Source organism: Salvelinus alpinus, chromosome 1, assembly GCF_045679555.1.
Source record: "Salvelinus alpinus chromosome 1, SLU_Salpinus.1, whole genome shotgun sequence".
NCBI classification, from domain to species: domain Eukaryota; kingdom Metazoa; phylum Chordata; class Actinopteri; order Salmoniformes; family Salmonidae; genus Salvelinus; species Salvelinus alpinus.
In genome coordinates, this window is record NC_092086.1 from 90,621,011 (window position 1) to 90,646,260 (window position 25,250).

Here is a 25,250-nt window from a genome sequence, read left to right on the forward strand (position 1 = left end):
CCTTCATATACAGTGCCTTCAGAAAGTATTCACAACCCTTGACTTTTTCCCCAAAAAATTTGTTACAGCATGAATTTAAAATGGTTTAAATTTAGATTTTGTCACTGGCCTACACACAATACCCCATAATGTCAAAGTGGAATTATGTTTTTAGAAATGTTTTCTAATTCATTAAAAATGAAAAGCTGAAATGTCTTGAGTCAATAAGTATTCAACACCTTTCTTATGGAAAGCCTAAATGCACTGTACACAAATATAAACGCAACATGCAACAATTTCTAAGATTTTAATGACTTACAGTTCATATACACTACCGGTCAAAAGTTTTAGAACACCTACTCATTCAAGGGTTTTTCTTTATTTTTACTATTTTACTATTTTTACTAATAATAGTGAAGACATCAAAACTACGAAATAACACATATGGAATCATGTTGTAACCAAAAAAGTGTTAAACAAATCAAAATATATTTTATATTTGAGATTCTTCAAATAGCCACCCTTTGCCTTGATGACAGCTTTGCGCACTTTAGGCAGTTCAAACTGGGATTCATCCATGAAGAGCACATTTCTCCAGCGTGCCAGTGGCCATCAAGGTGAGCATTTGCCCACTGAAGTCGGTTACACCTCCGAACTGCAGTCAGGTCAAGACCCTGGTGAGGACGACGAGCACGCAGATGAGCACGGAAGATGAGCTTCCCTGAGACTGTTTCTGACAGTTTGTGCAGAAATTCTTCGATGGCTGGTCCCAGACAATCCCGCAGGTGAAGAAGCGGGATATGGAGGTCCTGGGCTGGCGTGGTTACACGTGGTCTGTGGTTGTGAGGCCGTTTGGATGTACTACCATATTCTTTAAAACGACATTGAGGCAGCTTATGGTTGAGAAATGAACATTCAGATCTCTGGCAACAGCTCTGGTGAACATTCCTGCAATCAGCATGCCAATTGCACGCTCCCTCAAAACTTGAGACATCTGTGGCATTGTGTTGTGTGACAAAACTGCACATTTTAGACTGGCCTTTTATTGTCCCCAGCACAAGGCGCACTTGTGTAATGATCATGCATATCAAGAAGCTGATTAAACAGCCACACCTGTCAGGTGGATGGATTATCTTTGCAAATGAGAAATGCTCACTAACGGATGTAAACAAATTTGTTTACAACATTTTAGAGAAATAAGCGTTTTGTGCGTATGGAAAATTACAGGGATCTTTTATTTCAGCTAATAACACATGGGACCAACACTTTGCATGTTGCATTTATATTTATGTTCAGTATAAGTTCAGGAGTAAAAATGTGCTTAAAAAGTCACATAATAAGTTGCAAGTTACCTCATCTCTGGACCCCCACATACAATTATCTGTTAGGTATCTCAGTCGAGCAGTAAATTTCAAAAACAAATTCAACCACAAATACCAGGGAGGTTTTCTAATGACTCGCAAAGAAGGGCACCTATTTATAGATGGGTAAATATTAAAAAAGCAGACATTGAATATCCTTTTGAGCATGGTGTTATTAGTTACACTTTGGATGGTGTATCAATACACCCAGTGACTACAAAGATACAGGTGTCCTTCCTTACTCAGTTGCCGGAGAGAAAGGAAACCGTTCAGGGATTTCACAATGAGGCCAATGGTGACTTTAAAACAGTTACAGAGTTTAATGACCGTGATAGGAGAAAACTGAGGATGGATCAACAACATTGTAGTTACTCTACTATACTAACGTAAATGACAGATTGAAAAGAAGGAAGCCTGTACAGAATGAAAATATTTCAAAACTGTCACGACTTCTACTGAAGATGGCTCCTCTCCCTGTTCGGGCGGCGCTCGGTGGTCGTCGTCGCCGGTCTACTAGCTGCCACCGATCCTTTTTCCTTTTCTTTTGGTTATGTCTGTTTTGTGTTTCACCTGGTTTCATTTTGGTTAATTAGGGGGGGTTTTATCTCGACATTTCCTTTGGGTTTTTGTGCGGGATTGTTTTCGTTTGACTGTCAGTTAGTTTGGGTTGCATTTTCTCTAGTTCATTTTTAACAGGTGGTTTTTCCCTGGACTGTGTCTGAGTGGGGTTTTTGGCTACTGCTGTAGTCCGGTGTCCTGTTATTTTGAGCTTGTTGAATAAAACGCCCTTTTCCTTCGGAACTTGTTTCTCCTGCGCCTGACTCCACACCCACATCTCCTTGGGGAGATCTGACAAAAACATGCATCCTGTTTGCAATAAGTCACGAAAGTAAAACTGCAAAAAATGTAGCAAAGAAATTAACTTTATGTCCTGAATACAAACGTTATGTTTGGGGCAAATCCAACACAACACATCACTGTTGCGGTATATGTTCAGAGCCATATCCCTATAATACTTAGAGATTATCTCATGTCAAGTGTTGAAGTGTTGTAGTTGCAAGTTTACCTGCCTCATCTAAAGCCTATGATTTTAGGGTGTTTTATATAGGCCATCAAGTGCTAACAGTCAGTATCTAGATAATGTGTGTAAAATGCTTGATTGTGTGTGTGATGTTAAGAGGTCTATTTTTTGGGTGACCTGAACATTGACTGGTTAGCAACTAACTGTTCTAACTGTCCTCTCATGTCGCAAGGATCTGTACACAATTCCTGGAAGCTGAGAATGGCATAGTTCTTTCATGGCCTGCATACTCACCAGACATGTCACCCATTGAGCATTTTGGGATGCTCTGGATCAACATGTACGACAGCGTGTTCCAGTTCCCATCAATATCCAGCAACTTTGCAAATTCTTTGAAGAGGAGTGGGACAACATTCCACAGGCCACAATCAACAGCCTGATCAACTCTATGCGAAGGACATGTCACGTTGCATGAGGCAAGTGGTGGTCACACCGGATACTGACTGGTTTGCTGATCCGTGCCCCTACCTTTTTTTTAAGGTATCTGTGACCAACAGATGCACATCTGTATTCCCAGTCATGTGAAATACATAGACTAGGGCCTAATGAATGTATTTAAATTGACCGATTTCCTTATATGAACTGTAACTCAGTCAAATATTTGAAATTGTTGCATGTTGCGTTTATATTTTTGTTCAGTATACAATCCATCCAATTTATAAAGCCCCAAAACTAGGCTCCGGGTTTAGCTAAATATAAATTGTAAGAGAAGAGAGCTCTGCTTGTCAATTAAAGTGTCAACTCGAGTGATGATATTGTAATAGTTAATTTCCTTGAGAACCAAACTGCACCTGTTATACTGGGCATGGAGAAGCGCGGTCCCGAGTGAAATTTGTGGGCGCGCTCTTTATGGCACGTCGCAAAAGAGGGGGAGCAAACTGGCACGAGCCTACCGTCGTTGTCAGGGACGGGGTGCATCTGTGGAAAAAAAGATAGGACATAACAATAGCATCATCCAGTTTCGGTGTACATTGATCCAGGGTGCGTCATAGAAAACGAACACGAACATGGCGCTCCTTTATATAACATAATGTACACGACACATGGAATGGCCAATATATTTTTTTGTTTGCTGGACTACGAAGAAGAGTGTACAATAAAATGGAGTGGTAGGGGGGTAAAGGCGCGCTGTCTCCATCATAGGGAGGCGCGTCCACCTGCTGATACAGGGAGTCCGGGCTTGGGAAAAATATGGTGAGGTCGCACTCGCTGCATTGAGGAGAAGATACAGTTTCCATCTGTCAAATAAATAACTGTAAATGGAATGATGGCGACGGGAAAAGCGCAGCCCGTGTGAAAAGAGAGGTAAGTTAAATGTTGTACAATGACGAATATGGTTCTCAGCTCAGGGCAACACACTTGCATAAAGAATATGCAACGTCAAATAGCCTACAATTTCTTCGGCTGCATTCGAGAGAAAAGGGGGGAGGGTATTTCATGTATCACGTTAAATCAACATTAATCTGTTGTGTTTGTATCTTTAAGAATGTATTTAATTGAATACAGTTACTTCACTTTTAAACTGTGCAGAAAAGCAATTGTCATAAAATGCATTGAAAGACAACATTCCTTATTAAGAAAAAAGTGATACCCTACATTGGAGCATTAGAGGTACCAGCAAACTGCACCCCATATCCCATCCCCCAAAACACACAGACACACAACACACAGGCAATATGAGAATTGTCAGTCCAGATCCTGGACAACCTTTGCAGTATTTGGCAGTGCTTAGTTCAATAAACAAGATGCTTAAACTTGAACATTTCACTGAATAATGTGCTCCCCTTGGCATGAAATCGACCATTGCTCTGTGCTCCCAGATTCATTTATTTTCAGCATGGAGTTCCCAGCTTTTCTTCTTTCCCTGTGGTTAGATGCTGTGTTCAATTTCCGTTCATATTTGTATGTGACATAAGGTCAGACCTGTCGAACTCGCATAAATACACTCTTAGGGTTTACAAAAAGGACAAGCAAATAAAAATTGTCTCAACATTATTGTTATTACAGTATTATTATCATTGTAAGATGTAATCTCTATCCTACTTCTCACATGGATGGCAATAACATATATGGAGCTCTCTGCCAAATTGCAAGGATAGCTCAACTAAATGATTCACCCTCTTTCCAGAATAATGCCTGGATAAAGCTATCTTTCACAGGTGGTTGTCCCTAAGAGGCAGAGTTTAACTCAACAACATTCCTTTGTGAAAGGGCTGGGGAATTGTTTATCAGGCTTAATTATGCACAAGTGTTAATTTGAAATTGAAGGTCATTTTTTTGGTTTCATGTTTTTGAAAATACAGTAGATAAGAGGACGAAATACACCCTCTTAATTTAGCCCAGAGTGTCCCCAACAATCGGCACTGAAAATCCTTTCATTTGATCAGGTCTGTATATCAACTCAAGCAGGGTTCCTGCTAAGAGCTACCCATCCCAGTGCCAGACCTAGTACGTTTCCTTTACTGTCCCAAGGTGTTGTTTGGTTGCCCAGCCCCAGGTCACTCCATTGATGTTATAAGGTACTAAAATAGTTTTGAAGAAATATGCTGTTTTTCCCCATCCCATTTTGCCTATTATGTTTGAAAGTGAATAGGATTAGGCATGTTCAGGGTGAGACAACAACAATCCACTTAATGTAGTCCTCTGTGCCTCCGTTCTATGGGTTTTGTCTTCCTTACTTCAGCAGCCCAAGGTTCTCAGAGAGAACTAGAGAGAGAGCAGGTCCTTGAAGGCTGGGCTGCACACAGCACTGCATTGTGTTTATCTGAAAGTAGTGCCAGAGGGGGAGGAGCGAGGCTGCCTGGGAGGTTGGGTGAAAGGTTGTACCAATACCTGGGCAGACGTCACACTGATTAACACATTTCAGTCTTCTATATAGGAGCCGGTATGTATGGTATCAACCGGTATTTCCCACCAGTTAAAATGACCATACAGAACATGAACAGACATGTTTTCATACGATTTAACCTGTTGAATAGTGGGCAAATGTTTTTGTGCCTGGTTATCTGTCATTCATTCATTAATTCACTCAGAGATAACCCCCTCCCTCAGTACTGCATTGTTGCGGTGACTGGTGCTGCTCGGCATCGGAGGGAGTTGAGGTAGCATGCTGTAATTAACAGAAAGGTAACGACCCCGTGAGATGGGTGGCTCAGCCCTTTTTGATTACTTTCATGACACCAGGGAAAGAGTCTGAACTGAGCTTCCTCTCTAGTGGGACAGACAGACAGACACTAGAGCAGAGCAGAGTGCTGAGATCTTTAGCTGCCCATGCTGGGCCTGTAACATTCACAATGCTTCTAACCACTATCCTCCTCACTGGCAGGCAGATACAAACACCAACCCCACTGCTGTGGTCCTGGATGACTCTTGTCTTTCTCTCTGTGTCAGATTATGAAGGAATCACTAGCTGTATTTCTTTATTGAAAATATCCTCTGTGAGACTTTTGCATATGGTATTATACACTGAGTATACAAAACATTAAGAGCACCTGCTCTTTCCATGACATAGATTGACCAGGTGAATCCAGGTAAAAGCTATGAGCCCTTATTTATGTCACTTGTTAAATCCACTTCAGTTAGTGTAGATGAAGGGGAGGAGACAGGTTAAAGAATGATTTTTAAGCCTTGAGACATGTATTGTGTATGTGTGCCATTCAGAGGGTGAATGGGAAAGACACAAGATTTAAGTGCCTTTGAACAATGTATGCTAGTAGGTGCCAGGCGCAGCAGTTTGTGTCAAGAACTGCAACAGGTTTTTGTCACAGTTTCCTGTGTGTATCAAGAATGGTCCACCACCCAAAGAACATCCAGCCAACTTGACACCACTGTGGGAAGCATTGGAGTTAACCAATGGCGGTTTTAGCACGTCAATCTTGGTGGGGCAAACAAATTATAATGTGGGATGCATGCCAGCAAAGCTACTACACAACACAACACTAAACAATACATTAATTGCACTATAACGGTGACAAACGGTGCCCACAAACTGTTAGGGCCTACCTAAAGCTGTCCCAACAGCAGAGTCCCAACAGCAGTCCCAACACCTTACCACTGCTACACCTGGCTATCAGCAGAGCCTTGTCTGGCAGCTAAACAGTTAATTCAGCCTCATTTACTGCCTTTCAGCCTCATCTACTGCCTTGTTTAAACAAATGTGGTTTCTATTGATAATTGAGATGTACAAAATATGGAATAAGGGGCGGATAAGATGCAATCCGTAATTTCAATTAAGACATTAATGAGAAAGCTTGGACGTACGTAGTCAGTATAACTATTTGTTCAGCACTTTTGAAATGTACAGCGACAGAATTCAGAACATGGGCCGTTCTTACAGTGTTCTCCCTGTACACCAAGTCAGAACCGTAGGATAAATAAAGGGGGCATATAAGCAGACAATGAAAGCTCTTACAGTATTTGATGATTACATTTCTCAAAAACAGGTTATAGGCTACATGTGCACCACCAAGTCAGAACAGTAGGCGAAATTAAGAGGTGAAAGACCAAATTATTAGGGTGAGGCACATGGGCTACTAACAGCTTACTACACAACATACACTTAGTATTACTTTCTTAGCTACAGTATACATATCTCCCTGGCATATTACATCATTTATGCAGCAGCATACAAAACATTTTTGGACTCACTTTTTTGTGCTGTGCTCACTTGAACAGGAAGGTGGCGCAGCGGTCCTTCGTGGGCAAATTTTGTCATCAAACTTTGTCATCAAAGTCTGGCATTCTCTGGATTTATGGTGCTTTCAAGACAACTGGGAACTCAACTGGAAAAAGTTGAATCATGATGACATCATTGATCTTCTGGTCGTAGCTCTAGAAAGAGGCCTGAGATCCCGATTTACAATTCGGAGTTGGATGAAAGTTCAAAACGTATTTTTCCAGTTGTAGCTCGTTTTTCCCGAGTTCCCAGTTATCTTGAACTCACGAAAGTCAGATTTTGTAGTTCTGAGTTAACAGTTGTTTTGAGCGAGGCACAAATCATGCTTCATTGACAGCATGGCCAATGATGAATGTATATCATTTTAAACTAGGAAAAGAGATCATTAAACTTAGACTTGGGACCACACAGCCACTCCACTGAATAGCAGGCTAATAATTGCTTTGCAATGCTTGCAGTTATCCACTGATTCCTTCCAAACCACTCATTGTTGAATTTGCAATTTCCAACTTGTTGTGTAATGTTTATGTCCAATGGCCGATGAGCACCGATATGTTTTATCTATAATTATTTATCTTCATATGACAAGGATTTAAAAGGATTTGCCAGTAGATTGTTGAATTGATTCATGATGATGACTGCTAGCTAAGATTTTGAAAGTATGATGTTGATAGTCCAATCAAAGCTACTGTAGATATAACGTGATTTGACTTAATTTTATCTGTGGCCAATGACCTTGAGCCTTCTTGGATGAGCACTTCTAATGTAACTCTATGGCAGCACCCAAGGGGCTTGAATTTTCGATCTCTACCGTTAGACTTGGTGGTGACGTAGTGTTCCCACGAGTGACAGAACACTGAGCCAATCACGGGGCAATGCTCCGTATCTTCTGCTGGCTTGCCCCACCACCACAGAAATCACTGAGCTAGGCTGAAACACCTGCATTATGGAGCTGCCTTATTAGGGTTGCACACTTTGGGGAATATTCAGAGGTGGAAACCTTCTGTGAGAATTAACGGGAATATATGGGAATTAACGAGTATATATGTGAATTAATGGAAATATATGCAAAGTAATATTAATACCATTTAAATGTAGATGTTGTTTGCATAGCATATATTTACCATATCATATGGAGACAGGAACATAAACCTTTTACATGATCATAAGTAGATATAACTGCAAATTATTAAATCCTTCCAATACAAATTTTTAAAAACAATTTCGTTTTTACAATTTACGAATTGAACTTTAATGAAATGAGTTGACTCTTTGCATGGGATGATTTCACTGAACAACAAAGAAAGGGAATATTGAATGATCCCCAATGATTCATCGCATCTCCCAAAAACGTTTTCAACATACATCTGTGAATAATAGTCTAGAAACTAAAGCTTTGGTTGTCTTCCTCTCAGGCTTCCATGTCTTCTCCCTGGACCTCCTCAATGCCTACCTCTTGAACATCAGACTCTGAGGACTCATCTTCACTGTCACTTTCCAACCTTGTTGAGGATGACAACGAGCCATCCTCAACAAGGTTGGAAAGTGACAGTGAAGACACTGAAAAACAGACGCCTCACAAGTCCTCAGTGAAGACACTGAAAAACAGACGCCTCACAAGTCCTCAACTGGCAGCTTCATTAAATAGTACCCGCAAAACACCAGTCTCAACATCAACAGTGAAGAGGAGACTCCGGGATGCTGACCTTCTAGGCAGAGTTGCAAATAAAAAGCCATATCTCAGACTGGCCAATAAAAAGAAAAGACTAAGATGGGCAAAAGAACACAGACACTGGACAGAGTAACTCTGCCTTGAAGGCCAGCATCCTGGATTTGCCTGTTCACTGTTGACGTTGAGACTGGTGTTTTGCGGGTACTATTTAATGAAGCTGCCAGTTGAGGACTTGTGAGGCGTCTGTTTCTCAAACTAGACACTCTAATGTACTTGTCCTCTTGCTCAGTTGTGCACCGGGGCCTCCCATTCCTCTTTCTATTCTGGTTAGAGCCAGTTTGCTCTGTTCTGTGAAGGGAGTAGTACACAGCATTGTACGAGATCTTCAGTTTCTTGGCAATTTCTCGCATGGAAAAGCCTTCATTTCTCAGAACAAGAATAGACTGATGAGTTTCAGAAGAAAGTGCTTTGTTTCTGGTCAATTTGAGCCTGTAATCGAACCCACAAATGCTGATGCTCCAGATACTCAACTAGTCTAAAGATGGCCAGTTTTATTGCTTCTTTAATCAGGACAACAGTTTTCAGCTGTGCTAACATAATTGCAAAAGAGTTTTCTAAGGATCAATTAGCCTTTTAAAATGATAAACTTGGATTAGCTAACACAACGTGCCATTGGAATACAGGAGTGATGGTTGCTGATAATGGGCCTCTGTACGCTGTATGTAGATATTCCATAAAAAGTCATTTACAACATTGACAATGTCTACACTGTATTTCTGATCAATCTTATGTTATTTTAATGGACAAAAAATTTGCTTTTCTTTCAAAAACAAGAACATTTCTAAGTGACCCCCAAACTTTTGAACGGTAGTGTATATATATTTTTACATTGTTTGCAAACTGATATGTAGCACGTATTAATGCCAAAATAACATGCAAAACAGGAAAGCCCCCCCCCCCCCCAAAAAAAAGAAATGCGGGTCTCAAAACAGACTGACAGAATGCCAAGAGTGCAAAGCTGTCATCAAGGCAAAGGGTGGCTACTTTGAAGAATCTCAAATATCTCAAAACACTTTTTGGTTGCTACATGATTCCATATGTGTTATTTCATAGTTTTGATGTCTTCACTATTATTCTTCAATGTAGAAAATAGTACAAATAAAGAAAAAACTTGAATAAGTGGGCGTGTCCAAACTCTTGACTGGTACTGTATATACACACAAATCTAAAGTAAAGGAATGGAATTAAGAATATATAAATATTTGGATAAGCAATGTCGGAGCGGCATAGACTAAGATACAGTAGAATAAAATAGAATACGGCATATACATATGAGATGAGTAATGCAGAATATGTAAACATTATTAAAGTGACTAGTGTTCCATTATTAAAGGAAGTGATTTCAAGTCTATGTATATAGGGCAGCAGCCTCTAAAGTGCTAGTGATGGCTATTTAACAGTCTGATGGCCTTGAGATAGAAGCTGTTTTTCAGTCTCTCTGTCCCAGCTTTGCACCTGTACTGACCTCGCCTTCTGGATGATAGCAGAGTGAACAGGCAGTGGCTTGGGTGGTTTTTGTCCTTGATGATCTTTTTGGCCTTCCTGTGACATTAGGTGCTGTAGGTGTCCTGGAGGGCAGGCAGTTTGCCCCCGGTGATGCATTCGGCAGACCGCACCACCCTCTGGAGAGCCCTGTGGTTGCGGGCAGTGCAGTTGCTGTGCAAGGCGGTGATACAGCCTGACAGGATGCTCTCAATTGTGCATCTGTAAAAGTTTGTGAGGGTTTTAGGTGCCAAGCCAAATTTTTTCAGCCTCCTGATGTTGAATACACTGTCTGCGTGGGTGGACCATTTCAGTTTGTCAGTGATGTGTACGCCAAAGAACTTTAAGCTTTCCACCTTCTCCACTGTGGTCCCGTCGATGTGGATAGGGGGGTGCTCCTTCTGCTGTTTCCTGAAGTCCACGATCAGCTCCTTTGTTTTGTTGACGTTGAGTGAGAGGTTATTTTCCTGACACCACACTCCCAGGGCCCTTACTTCCTCCCTGTAGGCTGTCTCGTCATTGTTTGTAATCAGGCCTACTACTATTGTGGCGTCTGCAACCTTGATGATTGAGTTGGAGGCATGCGTGGCCACACAGCCATGGGTGAACAGGGAGTACAGGAGGAGGCTGAGCATGCACCCTTGTGGGGCCACTGTGTTGAGGATCATCGAAGTGGAGGTGTTGTTTTCTACCTTCACCACCTGGGGGCGGCCCGTCAGGAAGTCCAGGACCTAGTTGCACAGGGCCGTGTTCAGACCCTAGGGCCCTGGGCTTAATGATGAGCTTGGAGGGTACTATGGTGTTGAATGCTGAGCTATAGTCAATGAACAGCATTCTTACATAGGTATTCCTCTTGTCCAGATGGCAGTGTGCAGTGTGATGGCGATTGCATCGTCTGTGGATCTATTGGGGCGGTAAGCAAATTGACTGTGAGCTTGTGTGGCCTACTACTTCGCGGCTGAGCCGTTGTTGCTCCTAGACGTTTCTACTTCACAATTTCAGCACTTACAGTTGACCAGGGCAGAAATTTGACGGACTGACTTATTGGAAAGATGGCATTCTATGACGGTGACACTTTGAAAGTCACTGAGCTCTTCAATAAGGACATTCTACTGCCAGTGTTTGTCTATGGAGATTGCATGGCTGTGTGCACGATTTTATACACCTTGGGTTTGGCTGAAATTGCCAGATCCACTAATTTGAAGGGGGATCCACATACTTTTGTACATATAGCGGTAACTCAGGGGAAAAAACGAGGTCAAATCATGACGTTGGTGATATTCAGTTTGAAAAGTCTGCCCTCTAGAAAGATGCCTGAGTGTCCGACTTGGAATTCCGAGTTGGATGACCGTTCAAATCTATTATTCCCAGTTGGATCTCATTTTTATTTCCGATTTCCCAGTTGCTTTGAACGCACTGAAGTCTGAAGTCGGATATATAGGAGTTCCCAGTTGTTTTGAACACAGCATTAGTCTCCGTGGAGGGAGGAAGAGAGCAGCAGAGGGTCCGCCTCTCACGGTCCCTGTTCTCTCCTTCTTTTCCTCCGGTGAGACTGACCAGTTTTTGCACCTACTGTTGGCCCCTTTATCGTTGGCTTTTCTCCAGAAATGTTTGGTGATCGACTAGCAATGCCTGGAAGATCGACCAGTCAATCGACCAGTTGGCGACCACTGACTTAGAAGTTAAATCATAGGGATTTTTTTTACACACTGGCAGAACATAGGCTTTCACCAAATCGACTGGAGTTTCATGATTTTTATTTCTGGGGGTGGATTATCCCTTTTAATGTTTTGTATACTCAGTGTATATTAATAAGGCATAAATATGGCACACACACTCTAAAAATAACTAACATTTTGTAGATTCCCTAAGGCTTCCAGGCATTAGAGAGTTAGAAGCAGTGAAGACAGTTGTTACATCTGTACCTTTAGAAAAAAATATTTTTCTCTCAGCTCCACCCTTATTTGCTAAATAACCTATTACCAATGTCTCTTAGCTGAGGACTCTTGCACGTTTCTATTATTAACAAATATCTGACTATTGGCTTTGGTTCACAATGATATTTAGGGAGAAGGTGTTGCTATTGTAGGCTGAGTGCATGTTGGCATTCTGGGCTGTTGCAGAATGTCAGGCTGTCCGTCAGAGGTCTTTCTGTAAAGAGGCCCTAGTGCTGTTGTTGTAGGGGCATGCACTCAGAGAGGATTGGCAGGAGGCTTTTGTGTGTGTGTGTCCCCCCCCCCCTTGAAAATTGAGCCTCCAGTTTAATGCACTAGAGCTGTGAAGGGGGAGGAGTCGTTCTGCCAGCCATTAATGACTTGCGTCATCAGAAAAGTTCCTCCTTGCATTCAGACAAAAAAAATGTTTCACGTATCTATTTTGAGAGGGCCCAAGTTTCAAAGGTACGGCTGTTGTTATATCCTGTCTCTCACAATCAGATACCTCAACATTTTGGTTAACTTCTCAGGTCAACCTCTCAGTAAATGACCATACTCTCCAGTCTCTCAGTCAGTGTTTCCTCAATTACATGTTGTATTGATACAGTGCATTCGGAAAGTATTCAGACCCCTTGACTTTTTCCACATTTTGTTCACATAAGTATTCACACCCCTGAGTCAATACATGTTAGAATCACCATTGGCAGCAATTACAGCTGTGAGTCTTTCTGTGTAAGTCTCTAAGAGCTTTGCACACCTGGATTGTACAATATTTGCACATTATTCTTAAAAAATATATATTTCAAGCCGATTTAAGCAACTCCAGTGTATATTTGGCCTTGTGTTTTAAGTTATTGGTGTGCTGACTGGTGAATTTGTCTCCAAGTGTCTGTTGGAAAACATACAGCACCAGCTTTTCCTCTAGGTTTTTGCCTGTGCTTAGATCTATTCCATTTCTTTTTATCCTAAAAAACTCCCCATCCTTGCTGATGACAAATATACCCATAACATGATGCAGCCACCACCATGCTTGAAAATATCAAGAGTGGTACTCAGTGATGTGTTGTGTTGGATTTGCATCAAACATAACGCATTGTATTCAGGACATAAAGGTTATTTCTTTGCCACATTTTTGCCGTTTTAATTTAGTGCCTTATTGTAAAATGTTTATTCTGTCCAGGCTTCCTTCTTTTCACTCTGTCTATTAGGTTAGTATTGTGGAGTAACTACACAATCCATCCTCAGTTTTCTCCTATCACAGCCATTAACCAGTAAAACGTTACAAAATGTAATCGGAAATGTAATCTACTTAATCCCCCAAAGTAATGATTTATTATGAGAGGGCCATAAACAATAACTAGTAATGCTGCATACTCCAAGAAAGGTTCAAATCTCACCTTTCTGGTAAAAAGGGTTATAAATTGCTGTGGTGTAGTCATTTTTGAGGACACAAGCTCAAGTATCCAGTACAAATATGATAAAAATATGAAAATATGAAATATTTTATGATGTATTTCCTATTCTACAAAACTGTATGACTAAGGCTTGAAATGACATATATGCTTTCTAAATATAGTATAATCAAATTATAAATTGAATAACTATAAGATTTCACTTTCCTTATAACTGTAAGATGCATATTTGTATGTCTAGTGTTAGAGAAAATGTGCATATTTTCTAAAGGTCTCTCTTGATCAAAACGTCTGCCCCCATTGCTGTGAACTTCTCACAGAGCTCTAGTGTGGCTTCATGAACTCATTAGGAACTCACCTTTCATCTCATATTAATCGTGGCTCATATTAGACTACTGGCTCTAAATCGATCTCTGAATGTGCTTCAGCGACAAAATCACTCTCTCCTGCTGCGCTACGATGTAAGGAGTCAAGGCTTATGCATTGTTTGTGGCTGTGACGTAGGGTTCAGCAAGGAGTTGATGGAAAGTCTGAAGAGCCAATGAAATGGTAGGAGGGACATCCCAGATTCTAGTGGTGACAGATTTCACATCCTGCTTCACACAGGCAAAAGAGACATACTCCTGCGTCTGTGAGAATCAGGGCTAACGCTCAATGCAAGCCGTTCCAATCTATGGTGTCCACAGATCGATTTATAAGTGAAAATGTTGTTCAGAACCAGTACCAGAACCAAGCAGTTCTCCAAAACAGGGGACATTAAAACCTCTTAGTTGTCGACTCTGTAACTGTTTTAAAGTCACCATTGGCCTCATGGTGAAATCCCTGAGTGGTTTCCTTCCTCTCCGACAACTGAGTTAGGAAGGACGTCTGTATCTTTGTAGTGACTGGGTGTATTGATACACCATCCAAAGTGTAATTAATAATTTCACCATGCTCAAAGGGATATTCAATGTCTGCTTTTTTTTTACCCATCTACCAATACAGTAGGTGCCCTTCTTTGCGAGGCATTGGAAAACCTCCCTGGTCTTTGTGGTTGAATCTGTATTTGAAATTCACTTCTCAACTCAGGGACCTTACAGATAATTGTATGTGTGGGGTCGAGAGATGAGGTAATCATTCAAAAATCATGTTAAACATTATTATTGCACACAGAGTGAGTCCATGCAACTTATGTGACTTGTTAAGCAAATGTTTACTCCTATTTAGGCTTACCATAACAAATGGATTGGATACGTATTGACTCAAGACATTTCAGCTTTTCATTATGAATTAATTTGTAAAAATGTATAAAATCATAATTCCACTTTGACATGATGGCATGTTGTGTGTAGGCCAGTGACACAAAATATCAATTGAATCCATTAAATTCAGGCTGTAACACAACAAAATATGGAAAAAGTCAAGGGGTTTGAATACTTTCTGAAGGCGCTGTAGGTTAAAGTTCAGTGGTGCATAGGTCATAGGTTTGATTAACCTTTAAGCGGTGTAGGGATAAAAAGTTGTACTCAATGTTGTTCTGCTACTTTTTATTTGATTTAACTAGGCAAGTCAAATTCTTATTTACAATGACGGCCTACCCCGGCCAAATCCTCCCCTAACCCGGATGATGCTTTGCCAGTTGTGCGCTGCCCTATGGGACTCCCGATCACGGCTGGTTGTGATACAGCCCGGGATCAAACCAGGGTCTGTAGTGATGCCTTTAGCACTGAGATGCAGTGCCTTAGACAGCTGCGCCACTCGGGAGCAAAATGGCTAGAAACGTATCATCTTTTCAACCCTACATCGAGCATATGATAAAGAAAATGCAAATACTACCTCCCACAAAGAAATTGACGGCATAGACATTTACCTTTATGTACTGTAATTCTGTCAGGACCTTTGCATAACACTTTTATTGAGGATTAACTAATATTCCTAAAATTCCTTTCTCCAGCCTCGTGGACATACAGTACAATCGAACCATGGTACACAATACATCATTATTCAGATAAATCTTCAAGGCTTGAAAAAGAATAATGACTTTCAGCTGGTTTTCCCTTCTTCCATAACTCCTTGTCTGGGGGGGGACTGTCTAGTCCATCTAGTTTCAGTCTTAAGGATGGCTCTAATGCTGGATAAATATTAATAAAACATTTTATAAAAAGAGTTTGCTGAAGGAGCTGCTGTCAGGCCCGTCCATCAGTAGAAGCGGAGGCACCTCCTCGGAGAGAGGACCGGCCCTGGCCCTGCTCAAATCAATTGCTGTTTACTAGGCTTTGTACTGCCCTGCCCTTGGGCTGCTCAGCGTTATTTATATTGCCCACTCTTTATTCGGCTCCTTCATTTTTGTTTGGGGCGAAGATGAGAGATATCAAACAAAGACCTTCCACAAAACCGTGCGGAGGGAATTAGAGGAGCTATAATATTGAACAACAGTTATTGTTGTCCCCAGTCTGAGCCTCAGGTACAGTACTATTATGGGAGTCTTTACCAATCCAATGTACCGATGATTCTGTAGATGCCAAATGCTTGTCATCTTCTCCTCTCACTATGCTACTGACTAATTATGTCAGCACGTCATCACACCAAATATAAGTAGAAAAGGGCTCTGTAGCAATTTGAGCCTCTTTGTTCATCAGCATTTTGTTCTCTATTACTGAGGAGTAATAGATTACAGCGCTCCAAGATCTTCTGAGGATAGTTGGTTTGATAGGATATGAAAATGGAACTGAAAAGGAATTCAGTTAGATGGCAAACCTAAAGCTCTAGATTCACACACTCTGTTCCTTCCTCTCTGCATCCTCTGAGCTTTTGACCCACAGCTCTCTGTCTCTGTCTCTGTCTCTGTCTCTGTCTCTGTCTCTGTCTCTGTCTCTGTCTCTCTCTGTCTCTCTCTCTCTCTCTCTCTCTCTCTCTCTCTCTCTCTCTCTCATACTCACACACACACCAGCTCACTGGCATTTGAGCTGAGTGACAGAGCAGCCCATCGGTACAGTAATTGGTATTCAGAAGGGCAGCTGGGATGCACGCCTCGCAGACAGAGGGGGAATTTAGTCAATACACTGCTTCATTAGAGCTGTGAGTCACCACGCCATGCTTCATTTGTTTGTATTTGTCCAGTACTCTATCAGGAGAAATCAACACCTCCTCCCATGCAACATGCCTAACCCCATGCTAACCTCTGATTGGTGGTTAACTGCTCCCCTGCTCATTATTTACCCAGGAAGATATTTACTGTGGTACAGTGATTGAGAGGTGGCGTCAATATGCTCACAGTTACACATCCACACCAGAGCTGTACTGTATGTCCTTTGTACTGTATTGGCCAGAAGGACAGTTTATCTCAGAATACATCTCATCCTGAGGCAGAGGCCTTAAACCCTTGAGTCTAGGATTTTATTTAATCTCTTACAACAAATATGTTTAATTCATCACAATATTTTCATATTTTAACATAATCCAGGCTACTGGGTGCTGAATATGTTACAATATGATTATATCAGAAGATAAAGTGGGAGTATTCGGCTCCAGGAAAGAAATTGAAATGTATGAATGAAGCTGTTTTCTTCAGCAACAATGATAATCAAACCAAAGTACTGTCAACCAATAGTGAATTGTTCACAACACTATCTGAAATATTAGTGTTTCATTTACGTTAAGCGTGAGCAAGCCAGATGGCTTATTATGATTTTAGTGCTTTCTTTTTTTCAGTTATCCATTTTTTTTGAAGACTGATATACCAAATAAACATCATTATTAAACAAAATTAACAAAGTAAACAGGTTTTAAGATCTATCGAAAAGTACAGTATCACAGAATAATTGTGTATGTGCAATGTAATTTGTGTGTTTGTGTATTCGTGCGTGCGTGCATGTGTATTCCTCCAATTTACTCAAAATATTTCCCTTATGAGTCCTTTGTTTAATTTCTAACCCCCATTTTAACCCCCTTACATGGAGAGGCAACACAATGCCACAGATGTCTCAAGTTTTGAGAGAGCAAGCAAATTGGCATGCTGACTGCAGGAATGTCCACCAAAGCTGTTGCCAGATGATTGAATGTTCATTTCTCTACCATAAGCCGCATCCAACGTCATTTTAGAGAGTTTGGCAGTATGTTCAACCGGCCTCACAACCGCAAACCACCTGTATGGCGTCGTGTGGGTGAGCGGTTTGCTAATGTGAACATTGTGAACAGAGTGCCCCATGGTGGTGATTGGTTATGGTATAGGCAGACATGATCTACGGACAATGAACACAATTGCATTTGATCAATGTCAATTTGAATGCACAGAGATACCGTGACAAGATCCTGAGGCCCATTGTCGTGCCATTCATCTGCTGCCATCACCTCATGTTTCAGCATGATAATGCACAGCCCTATGTCGCAAGAATCTGTACACAATTCCTGGAAGCTGAAAATGTCCTAGCTCTTCCATGGCCTGCAGACTCACCAGACATGTCACAGATTGAGCATGTTTGGGATGCTCTGGATCGACGTGTACGACAGCGAGTTCCAGTTCCCGCCGATATCCAGCAACTTCCCACATCCATTGAAGAGGAGTGGGACATTCCACAGGCCACACTCAACAGCCTGATCAACTCTATGCGAAGGAGATGTGCCATGCTGCATGAGGAAAATGGTGGTCACACCATATACTGACTGGTTTTCTCATCCACGCCCCTACCTTGTATTAAGCTATCTGTGACCAACAGATGCATATCTGTTTTCCCAGTCATGTGAAATCCATAGATTAGGGCCTAATGAGTTTATTTCAATTGACTGATTTCTTAATATGAACTGTAACTCAGTAAAATCTTTGAAATTGTTGCATGTTGTGTTTATATTTTTGTTCAGTATATTAGTCCTTTTCACAATGCCCTCCTGAAAACATGTTTTGAAAACTCTAGATACTAAAGATACACTCTAAACTGGATGAAGTGGCAAGTTCATTTGTGATAGACATGTCTCACTCTGTAGAGTTGTTTTTATTTCCGTCATTTGTGGCATCAGGCACCCTGGAATGAAGTCTTTGTGCTTTATAATGGAAAAGTTATCACATTTGTGACTGTAAAAGGAAAAACTAATTTCAAAAGCCCTGGGACGAGGGCCGTTTGCATGTTAATGAGCATATTGAGCTTTTGCTCCTTTGTTACAGTCACCATGTTTTTCCTTCTTGTGTCCTCTGGTTTGATCTGAAATAAAATGATAATCATACGCATGATGACAAATAAGTTGTGACAATGGAGGACAAAGGGATATGCAGTCACCAGCAATTCTGTTTTTGCTTGTTTTTTTTCTTGCACTGGAAATGTGGGAAGAATATAATTCATTTCTTCAATGATGTACAAAATGTACACAATACATGAAGGCCTAAATTATATACTCTATTAGATTATACTCTAATAATGCATTGCATACAGTATGTTTCATAAGAGGTTAACCTAATTGCTCATTCGTCTTTTAATTGTGACGTGCTGTTTAATGATTTGGAGTGAAACATAAGAGGAGGCTGATGTATGGGAGAATGAAAGGGCAGGTCAGCCAGCAATGTTGACAGTTGTCTTCAATACAAAATCTAACACCCGAAACTGGTCAGAGTGATAGCAAATGGCACCCTTCCACTATGTGTGTATTAGGTTTGTTTGTGTGCTGGAGGTGTTATTGACTGTAATAAGGAAGAGCTCCTCCTGTTTACTGCAGAGGCTCCTGTTATCATGTAGCTGTACTCCTTCCCAGTTCCCACCTGAAGGAAGAGGGAGAAAACATGCTCAACCATCACGTCTCCAGTTCTACCCAGGACATCTCCTATATGGGCTGTATCGTGCAATCGGCATTCAACCCCTCTACTTCTCTGTTCTTTTGCCCCCTTTCTGTCACACACCCCTCCCCCCACTCCCCTTCCTTAGCCCCACTCCACCCACCTCCTTACCCGCCCCACTCTGTTTGAGATGTGGCCTGCCTGTGTAACTGGAGGGGGTTAGTGGAGGGGGTTGTATGGGTACAGAGATGAGAGGCTGAATCTCAATTAGCTTGAGTTTTTGCCTCTCAATACAGCAGCACAAATGGGCCAAAGAGTCTTGAACTACAAGAGACGTCAGACAGGAAAAAAAGGACCAGAAAATTTCACATATTGTGGATTCGTTGTTTGAACGTATTTGTAATTTAATCTAAAATAAAATCTATTTAGCGTCCTTGAATAACCTTTATTGCTCCATTTGTTTTCTCTCTAAATTAATATCTAAAAGGCAGAAATAATATAGATACAAGAGAAATCCAGAATCATGAGTCATGCCTCAAACTGTAGCCATTATAATTGCTTATTGAACCAGATGAGAGCCGAGGCTTTCAAAGTCTTGACTTTACAGCAAAGTTAAATATGTCACCTTAGCTTCGTTATGTTTTATGGAGAAAAATGAATGGCTGAAAACAAAACTGTTTAATTTACAAGGTTGTTGCTATAATCTTTGGCCCCTCTTTTGGGTTCTGTCAAGGACTAGGCCTACATCACATTGACATTCTGTTGTCTCTCTTTCTGGTTAAACTTTCCATGCGTTCTTCAGCAGAAATCCTTTCTCAATACTTGAATGAATTATCCTCTTATGGGTGAACACCCTGTATAGAGTCATTTTCAAGGTTTATACAAATATGTCCATTCAATAGAACATTCAGTCAGAAAAGCAATAGTACAAACTAGAGGTCGACCGATTAATTGGAATGGCCGATTAATTAGGGCTGATTTCAAGTTTTCATAATAATCGGAAATCGGTAATTCTGGACGCCAATTTTGCCGATTTTTTAAATACACTGCTCAAAAAAATAAAGGGAACACTTAAACAACACAATGTAACTCCAAGTCAATCACACTTCTGTGAAATCAAACTGTCCACTTAGGAAGCAACACTGATTGACAATAAATTTCACATGCTGTTGTGCAAATGGAATAGACAAAAGGTGGAAATTATAGGCAATTAGCAAGACACCCCCAATAAAGGAGTGGTTCTGCAGGTGGTGACCACAGACCACTTCTCAGTTCCTATGCTTCCTGGCTGATGTTTTGGTCACTTTTGAATGCTGGCGGTGCTTTCACTCTAGTGGTAGCATGAGACGGAGTCTACAACCCACACAAGTGGCTCAGGTAGTGCAGCTCATCCAGGATGGCACATCAATGCGAGCTGTGGCAAGAAGATTTGCTGTGTCTGTCAGCGTAGTGTCCAGAGCATGGAGGCGCTACCAGGAGACAGGCCAGTACATCAGGAGACGTGGAGGAGGCCGTAGGAGGGCAACAACCCAGCAGCAGGACCGCTACCTCCGCCTTTGTGCAAGGAGGAGGAGGAGGAGCACTGCCAGAGCCCTGCAAAATGACCTCCAGCAGGCCACAAATGTGCATGTGTCTGCTCAAACGGTCAGAAACAGACTCCATGAGGGTGGTATGAGGGCCCGACGTCCACAGGTGGGGGTTGTGCTTACAGCCCAACACCGTGCAGGACGTGAAATACAAATCGTATAGAGAGAAATAGTCCTATAATTCCTATAATAACTACAACCTAAAATTTCTTTAAACGTTAGCTTTCTTACATGGCACATATTGCACTTTTACTTTCTTCTCCAACACTTTGTTTTTGCGTTATTTAAACCAAATTGATTTATTTGAAGCTAAATTGATTTTATTGATGTATTATATTAAGTTAAAATAAGTGTTAATTCAGTATTGTTGTAATTGTCATTCTTACAAATAAATTCAAACAATCGGCCGAGTAATCGGTAACTGCTTTTTTTGGTCCTCCAATAATCGGTATCGGCGTTGAAAAATAATAATCGGTCGACCTCTAGTACAAACCCCATGTCTCTACCAAATAAGGTTAAAAAGTTACATACGATTTACTCTGAGAATTTAGCATGTTTAGAGTGATTGGAATTTCTTCACAGGCAGGATCAAAAAGTTGTCACTGCTCAATAGAACTCTGTGAAGACTAGCAGTACCAGTTTTCATTGTGCATTTCTGATTCAAGGTAGATGATCGCCAATATAGGCAATGAAAGCCAAGGATCTGTGCCCAGATTCACAAAACACTTCTTACGCAAAAACGTAAGAAGCTTCTTAAAAAAATTAATAAGTGCAATTCCTCAACAATCTTAAGATTTAATGATTTTCTTCAAAAATGTCTTACATGAATTAAACATTTTGGTTCTTCCTTTAAAAGTAGTGTCGTTAGCCGCAAAATTCTATGGCACGTTATTTAAGTGACACGTTATTTAAGTGTCAGCCATTGTTGCCATTAATGGTAGCTAATGCTAGTTTGCCCACCAGAGACATATAGCTGTAGGCCTAAGAGTCAAAGGGAGCCTTGAATAGAACAGACAATATGGGATTGATTTTTACAAATGTAGCTTAATTAATTTGATGAATATTATAGTTTTTCTCTTCCAAGAAAAATGAAAATGCATTTCTTACTGTAGCCGATGTACTGTATGCTAATGGGGTTCAGTTAGGAAAATATGACACTGTACAATGTGTTTCTATTCCAAGAAAACGAAGATGCATTTGTTACTGTAGCTGTTTTAGCGTAACTTACTTATTGGCATGAAGGCCTACTTAAATATAGAGTACATCAATCAATCACTCACTAATTTGTGTATGTCATCACACATCATACAAGTCATCCATGTCTTTAAATATAGTCAAGCATTTTAGTTATAAAACCAAATAACAATGGGAGCCTTCATTAATTTTACTATCACGGCTACAGCGATTTAACTAAGGGTTTCAGTTAGGAAAATATGGCGCTGTACAACGTGACCGGTTGGGAGTAGGCCTAAGCTACTAAGTGACTGCAAGTGAAGAGCAAAATAATCCTTACATTTCCACATAAACATCTGATTGATTTATAAAGACCAGTCCCCATGCTCTGTCATTCAGCGATATTTATTCCTATAGTAATTCGTTATGGATCCATCCAGATGTGGTAAGAAAACAGTGCATTTGGTGGGCTATGCAAAAGATATGGGAGAAGTGACATGCCTCGCAAATATCCATTAATACTGTACATTTAAATTCCCTAAACTTGGCAAGCGTCTATTGTCCTGCTGATAGCCCATCAAGGGTGGATGGATTCTAGCCCATCAAGGACATGTTGTTTGCATAGTCCACAAACAGGAGGTGGAGTTCCAGAGCTCACAGGTGTGCTTGGCATGGATTGTGACTCCATCCCATTCCTCGCCCTCTTCAATGCGTCTTTCCCCACCTGACTCTCTGCCAATGCCGCCTTACTCGCCGCCAATGACGAGTGACTCTCTGCCAATACCACCTGGCTCTGGACAAATGCATCAGCTGATTAATTTTACAATCACAGCTAAAGCGATTTAATTAAGGGTTTCAGTTAGGAAAATATGGCACTGTACAACGGGACCGGTCGGGAGTAGGCCTAAGCTACTAACTGACTGCAAGTGAGTTAGTGCGGGGAAAGACGCATTGAAGAGCCAAATAATCCTAACATTTCCAAATAAAAATCTGATTGATTTGTCAATCAATTTACCCTATTGTCCTGCTGATAGTTGAAATAAACATCTGCATTTTGAAATAGTATTTTTATCATAATTTACGAAAGCATAAATACTGTACAGTATATCCTTGATCTGACATTTTGCAGTTGCATGAGGTTTGGAGTTAAACCTTTAGAGTACTTTTTTTTGGTAAAGGTTGTCCCGCTAATAGCCCATCCTGGAAACGTTTGCAGAATTCACAGCCCGCTACGCTTGTGAAAAACAAAATGACTCAAGCTGTTCATCACTACTGTAAATAAAAACAGAATAACTAAGGGGATTTTATATAATTATAATGCAGGGTTAATAATAATAATAAACGTTGGATAACAGATCGGCTCTCGGAACTCATTAAGAGGCAGCTTCTATCTTCAATATAATCATTAAGTCAGAAGGTTAAACCCATAGGTTTTAGGCCTGCAGTAGGTTATCATAAACAGAAAATTGCATGTTAATTCATAAACCATGTAATTGGTACATCAAAAATCTCTTCCCAACTATTTTCAAATCTAAATGGCACAGCTATCAATTTTTTGGTCCTTAAATGAAAATGGTATACATTTTTATCACAATTTTCTTTAACCAATTTTGGTCTTTAATGCTGGCCCGACAGACAAGTTCCTTACTTTCCCCCCTTCCACTTGATAAAGTTTTTGATCAATTAGTATATTTAAGTTTAACCACATTATTGGTTATATTATTTGTTCTGTCTTTTCTGGATTAAACTGAAATTGCAAGCAACTTTCAATGGCTTGTTAAAAAATATATATATATTTGAGATTTAATTTTCAAATAACTGAAAGTGAGCGGTTGTAAACTGAATAAAAGCCTTTCTTGAACATGGGGTGAGACATTCTTACTAATTTGTAAATAAAGCCAGTTTGTTATTTACAATTTTGTTTTTAGAGGGAGAGAAATCAAAAGCCCACCGTGCCAATTTCTCAAAAATCGTCAATCCACATGTCAAGTGTAATTCCCCCAAGTTCTCTTAATATGTAAATAAATGATAAAATTTAAGACGGAGAATAGTATATTCATTACCGGAGATAAATAACGATAACAGCCAAAATGGGAGCCACTTACAAAAACTAAACTCTAGCTCATTAAAAAAAATAAAAAAACAAGCCTGAAATTCTTTCTAAAGACTGTTGACATCTAGTGGAAGCCCTAGGAACTGCAATCTGGGAGGTATTACTTTTATATTCCCATTGACAGCCATTATAATCAATGGTGAGCTGGGGGGGGGGGAAATCTGGATGTATTGTCCTCAGGTTTTCACCTGCCATACTCAGACATTATTTTAACAGTTTTGGAAACTTTAGTGTTTTCTATCCAGTACTACCAATGATATGCATATCCTAGCTTCTGGGCCTGAGTAACAGGCAGTGTACTTTGGGCACCTCATTCATCCAAACACTGCCCCCTATCCCAAAGAAGCTAACTCCAGGACCACCAACAGTTTGTTCTTGCCTGATACAGGACTCTAGTGCCAGAGAAGAGACATTCTGTCATTGCACCGCACTAACAGCATAAGCTAGTAACTTTTAAAGGAAGAACCACTGTACACGCTGGAAGTCAAGAAGCAGGTGGTAAGTTTAATATAAGAAATAACATGGAACGATACAACGTAGGAGTAGCGTCTAGACATAAACAGAAACAATACTGCCTGGGGAAGGAACCTAAGGGAGTGCCAGAAGGGGAGGTAATGGAGTCCAGGTGTGCTTAATGATGGAGTGCAGGTGCACGTAATGATGGTTGCCAGGACTGGTGATTAGTAAACCGCCGATGTTGAATGCCGGAGGGGGAGGAGTAAACGTGACAGTACTGAGGGAGGGAGAGAAGTGATGAGTACCGACGCTTCCAAAGAAGGTTATCCAGATGGATGGCGACCGCGATGAGTGCAGCCAAGGAGAGGTTGTCGCCTCGACAGACCAGTTCAGTCTGAACCTCCTCACGCAGTCCTCTTCTGAATAGTGTACGAAGCGCCATCTCATTCCATCCGCTGGATGCTGCCATTGTCCGGAAGATTAGCGTGTACTCGGCAGCCGTCTTGTCCTCCTGCCCTAGTTGGAG

General features: G+C 40.9%; 1 protein-coding gene across 1 annotated transcript in view; it reads left to right on the plus strand.

Moving 5' to 3' along the window:
* Positions 1-3,301: 3,301 nt before the first annotated feature.
* LOC139533897 (neurite extension and migration factor-like) overlaps positions 3,302-25,250 on the plus strand; it is a 75,309-nt gene continuing 53,360 nt past the window's right edge. The window contains exon 1 of the mRNA XM_071332379.1: positions 3,302-3,726. The gene's annotated coding sequence lies outside the window, so the exon portion shown is untranslated. The remainder of the gene's footprint in view (positions 3,727-25,250) is intronic.